The sequence below is a fragment of the Zonotrichia leucophrys genome, chromosome 5, assembly GCF_028769735.1.
Source record: "Zonotrichia leucophrys gambelii isolate GWCS_2022_RI chromosome 5, RI_Zleu_2.0, whole genome shotgun sequence".
In the NCBI taxonomy this organism is placed as follows: Eukaryota; Metazoa; Chordata; class Aves; order Passeriformes; family Passerellidae; genus Zonotrichia; species Zonotrichia leucophrys.
Window position 1 is genome coordinate 42477147 of NC_088175.1, and position 6000 is coordinate 42483146.

Sequence of the window (6000 nt, forward strand, 5' to 3'; positions counted from 1 at the left end):
TGCCTGTGCCTTTCAACAATCTTTAAAGCCAGCTGTGCTGAAATTCATCACTGCTGCTTTCTGCGCAAGCAATCTTACAGAGAAATAAAAAACAAGAAGGCAAGGAGGAAAATAAATTCAGTTTTCACTTCTGCTATATGTTACATCCTCAGGATTATATTGATTATTGATTTTTAAACATCAGTATGTTAGAGTTGATACAGGTAGTACCAATGCTGTAAGAATGATAATCATGTGTGAAGGATTAGGGTTACAAACAGTTTGTGAGACATTATCATTTCTTGTTTAAACATTGCCTAATAATTTGGCAGTCCTAATGGTCATGTAATTAGATTTTTAACTGGGCTGTCTATACATAGAACCTACATGTAAATGTGATTCAGGTTCTACTCCTTTTACATCTTTGGCTGTTATCCTTCTTGTAAATTTACTTTTATTACATCCCTTTTCCTAATTACATCCCTTTTCCTAGTTCCTTCTGTTGACTGAAACACTGTCTACAGGTTTGATTGGCAGAGGGATTCATGCACTTCAGATCACTTTTGGGAACAACCAGGTAAGAGTTACCCCCGTGAGGACTGGTCACAACTGCACCAGGGAGTCTTCTGCAAGCCACAATGTCTTTTTAATCACAATTTGTCTTGTAAACCTTGAATGACAGGAGATCCTGCTGAATCCCTCCTCTGCCTGTGCTGCAGGAGCTGCAGACCCACAGCCACCACCACGTGTGCTCACTTGCAGCCATTATGGAGCAGATTTGAAATAGTGCCTTTGCTTAAATGTTTGCAAATGTTTCCCTGTTATTTCAGTTGGCAATCAAGCCAGCACTTTATTTTCCATTTATTTTCTCTCCTGTGCTGAGAAGTGGGAGAATGCTCTGCAGCTGCAAGACAGAAGCCAGAAGCAGGGGAGCAGATAGGTGCACCAAAAGACAGGTCTTGTCATTAAGCAAAATCTAGTGCCCCAAGCACACACATTTCAGTCCCTGTTTCTTGCAGGCTGAGCATCACTTTTACCCTGACTTGATCTTCTTGCACCTAAGTGCTTTCATGCACCTTTGAGGTACCCTGAAGTTTCCTGAATCTTAATTTCCATCTGGTTCTCCCTCTTCCACAACTGGAGTCAGGTCTCAGTCCAAAGCCAGCAGGAGGCAGGAGGGCTTTTGGCTGGCTCGGGTGGTGCTGGGGCTGAGCCCTGGGATGTGTGCTGGTGCCTGCCCCTCTCAGGCACGTTAGTCACTCTCCTTGGCACGGCACAGCCCGTGATTAGCATTTCCTTCCTGCGCCAGTCCTTCATGCCGCTGCTCCAGCCCTGACTTTTTGTTTTCCTCCTTCCCCCCTTCCCAGCCAAAGGGGAGAACAATTCCTGGAAAAGAAAAATGCTCTTTCCCCTGCATTGCCGAAACCTTTGCAGGGAGCTCTGGGGAGGAGAGAGTAGACTTTGGAGAACATATGGCTAAAAGCATTTGGGGGTTTTCAGATGGTAAATGACCGATGAGGTCTCAAAGGGGTTTTATTTATAAATGATAGACTCCTGAGAGAGAAATAATTGCTGCTCTCCCAGGCGTAAAAAAGCAATTCACCTGACATAAAACCCAGGGATAAAATTAGCTAAATGAAAGCAAGATATGGCAACTGTATTAAGCCGCTTTTTTTTCACTCTCTCCCTTCCCTGCTGAATGGTGAATCATTTTAATTTTGTTTTCCCCTCCTTTCTTGGAAGGAGAAGAAAACAACAAAAAAAAGCCAACGCCAAAGCAGTGCCTTGGGTCTGAAAGAACAGATGGTGCCCTGGGCGGCCCTCGGGAGCGCTCGGCGGCGTGCATTCCTCCACTCCAGCACTCAGATAACTGAGTTATACAGCACACGACCATCTGGTGTATGACACATCTTGTGTCCCCCGGACAATGCCCCAGCAAACCTCTTCAGGGGAGAGGTTAGTTTCTAGGGTAACAGCAGCATGTGCAGCTCCAGGCCTTATTGAGATTCAGGGCTCCTCACTTGTCCCTATTCTTCTCCTCCCTATTGTTGTCACTTGAGCTTTTGCTGCTTGGTTACACCGAGACTGACAATATCCATCAGTATTTTGTCCCCGGCCCAGAAACCATTGTCTCCAAATTTTGTTTCATTATTTATGTTTTCAATATCCAATGGTTGACTGAAGCATCTGCTGTAGAGTGATAAGGCAAGTGCCTATTGAGGAGAGCTGTGCTGCTGCCTGACAACGATGGTTTGAATTATTTAGGTTGTGGTTGGACAAGCATTTGCAAAAGGCAGGGTATCCGTGAAGCACTGAGGTGACTTTATTTATTTCTCTGTTTCAGGTTTTTTTTAGGTGCTCACATCTTTTAATGCAGACCCCAAAAAAGCTTAAAGCCTCTGTAAAAAAAGTAACTCTGTTTATTGACTGGAGGTCTCTGGATGTTTCTTTGTGGGAAACTATTTGGGATTGAAAAAAAAAAGAGGGGTTTACCTTCCTTTTCATTTTCTGTGGGGTTTGTTTTGAAGTGACTGTGGAGTTTGAGTGCTCATTTTCTCCTCTTATTTAAAGAGCCAGGGTCTGCCTTGTAACCATAACCAAGCACTATGCACAGTGCTCTAAAATTCTACTTCAGCAAGCTAAACTTAATCAAAAAAAAGAAGTAAGTCAGTGTTTTCTCCACCAATAAAAGACATGCACCCCACTGAATCATTTACTCTGTTACAGAACAATTGTATCAGCAGTGTTACCTTCCTCATGTATCTGTAATTGTCACAGACAGCCAAAATCCCCCCAAGTTAGAGTGAAATAGAGTGAAAATACCTGTCCAAAGATGTAAAACATCAAGCATGGGTTCTAAGCATTAAAAACCCACAACTAAGAAGTACAATTGATGCCTAAGCTAAATTCACTTAACTGCAGGCCTCAGTCAAGGTATGAGTAGCTTAAAAAAACTGCATTGTATGTCAGGTTCGGGTCAAGTATTGGAGAACCAGAAATAACAGTTAAGAGAGGTTCTGTATATGTGTATGAAATAATAATAACTATATATATTGATATTGTGATAAATTTGCCATAACATCAAGTCTGATACATTATTTTCACACATTTATAAATGGAGGTTTTTCTTTCAAAGTAACATTTGTAAAATACACATATATGACCTTAAAGGCAATTTTTTAATCATTTGCCTAAAATGTTTCAGAGCTACTATGAGAAAAAGAGTAAAAGAATTTTGGGGTTTTCCCCTCATGAAACAACATCTTTTTTGTAGACTGGTGGCAGGAAATAACAGTGAGATGCAACCCTGAGCCTGGTTTTAAATATTCTAATGAAATTCAGTTTAGAGTTGCAGCACGTTCTGCCCCTGACCTGCTCGTGAGGTGTGCCATGGTGAGTGCATTTGCTTCATCACATGCTTGAGTTGGCACCTGATCATAAAACAGAGAGCACATGAGGGTGCCTGTGCAACAGGAGGAGGAGCTGATCCTGGGCAAGCCTGGCTTAGCCGTGTTTTGCTTGGCAGATTTCAGCAGTGAGGAGGAGGGGACACAGTTCCTATTTTCCTGTTTAAGTGTTGAAAGTTGTCAGCAATTTGCTCCATCTGAGCCTCTGCATTGCCTCTGTAGGTACAAAACCTTCAACTTGGGCAACCAAGCAGGGCCAGCTGGGGAGGTGCAGGAGAAGCACCTGGGCTTCAGGTGTTTGTGAGTGCTCAGGGAAGGTGCAAACACCCAGATCTGCCACATGGACTGCAATGGGACTCAGCTGTGCAGCCTTTCTCCACTTCTCTGAGCCCTCCTACCTCCATTCCCCCAGCTGCAGGGATGGGCTCTGCAGCCCTTGGCTGCCTCAGCATCTCTCCAGCTCCAGAGCTTGAGGAGAGCTGGGAGGGAACCAGAGCAGGCTGTCCCCTCTGCACAAGGTGCTCTGGCTCCATGCAGCACCAGGTGAGGAGTTTCCTTAGGAATTGTGGAAGCTGCACCCAGTGTTGAGCCCTCACCTGGAGCACTGTGTAACAGTCTGGTGACTTGAGCTGGATGAGTTTTTCCTGAATGAGGCATGGAGCAGAAAAAGGCTAACAGGGGTGGTCAGAGGAATGAAGGCTGTGTTGGGACTTTCTCCATCTAACCCAGTGAAACAAAAGGCTAAGGTTGGTTTCTTTAAACATACAGGAAGGAGAATGGCTGTTTCACCCAAAGGGCAGTGTTGGCATGTGAATAAATATGTAAGTTGTCCACAAATAGATTTTTGAGGTTTCTAAACATCACAGAGGGGGATTTCTGCAACAGCACTCTGGTGAAAATATGAGGAACTAAACCTCCAAGCTTTAAGGTGCCACTTGATCAATTTGTAAAAGAGGTGTGATTGCCTGCAAAGGAAGGGAACTGGTCCTTGTGACTCAAGACATCTCTCCCTTTCCAGTATTTCATCAGTTTTAAAGCCAGAAGAGCCCATTAGATCAATCATCTGGCTTGAATTTCTGTGTGATACAGGCCATAGATCTCACCTTTTCTGAGCCCAGCAATTTGTCTTAGGTATTATCTTACCATCACCAGAGAAATAAACATATGTATTTCTATATTTAAATAGATATAATTTTTGATCACTACTTAAAGAAAAGTGAAGGCACACAGAGGCACAAGTGATACATACAGTATGGAAGCAGATGAGAGAACTCACTTCACTTCTAGAAGAAGTTCTTGCCCACAGACTTCAACCTAGAAGGGTTTGGTCCAAAGGAGCTGGTTTTATCTCCCTTGGGGAAAAGAGGAGTTGCCATTTTCTTGCCTCTGATCAACCCAGGGTGAGAAAGGGGAGCCAGGCAGGTGCTGCACATTGCAATATCCCTGCCTTTACTGCCTTGTCACTTCAGGGGAGCAAATTAGGAGCAAACTGGGGCTGAAAAGAAAGCCCAAGGGGTCTCCATCTGTGAAAGCAAAGGCTGCTTACAGGAAAGATCTCAGCTCAACCAGGAGGGAACCTTCATCTTTCTCATTTTACACAGAGGAAGGACAGGACACAGACAGGACAGGACACAATATTTGCTCAATTACATGAAGAAGTGAGCATATTTCTAGGATTGTAGTAAGACGTCTGTGTACAGTTTGAGGGCCACACTTGACCATGCTGCTCTGCCTTTGTCCAAACCTCTGAGAGCCAACCAGTTTTCCATATAATCTGTTTCATTGACAGCATAGCAAATGGCCTCTTAGCAAAAAGGCTTCTCTTTGGAAAGGATCACTGAAGAGTCAGAAAAGCAAACTGAATTAAGAAGCATAAAGCAGAGTGCCATGGGCAGAGGGCAGAAGAATATACTGCTGTTTGCATGTGATCTAAGAAGTCAGAGGTACTCAGTTTTTCCAGGAATATCTGAATACTTTTATACTTTAAAAAAGAAAAAAATCGTGGCACAGACTGTTTAGAGGAAAAAGCAAAACAAAACAAGTGGGGCCGTGAGACATGATGCAATTTGCATCTAAATACCTTTTAGAGATAAGAACGTGTTCAGAGGAAAACACAGTATTGCCAGCTCACGAGACTTACTTTCTGCTATCTTTGTGGGAACCAAATGAATTGCAAAACATCTGCAAGGTCCAAAGTGTCAATTATGCCTTTATGTACGTGGAGGAAATGTCACATGATGGAGGCAGTCATTGGACATGGTCAATTGTAGGGTTTTATCCTTTGCTTAGCCTTAAAGCCTCGCTCAACAGTCAGGTTAGACAATGGCACTGTCAGAGCAGGAGATGGATCAGTTTGGCCACTCAGAGGAGGTGCTTATCAGCACAGAAAGTGTCCCCAGCCTCGGACAGCGCTGACATTTCGCTTGCAAAGCCTGGCTCAGGGCTGCTTCGAACAAGTAGGCTTCCAGATTTGCACGTCTAGAAGCAGCCAAATGAAAAACTGAGCACAAAGGACAGATAGCAGCTAGGATTTGCAAAAGTAATCATGCAAATGAAGTCAATTTCCAAAGTTTCCCTTAAATCAGATCTGTGTTTCTTGGTAAGGTTTCTCCCC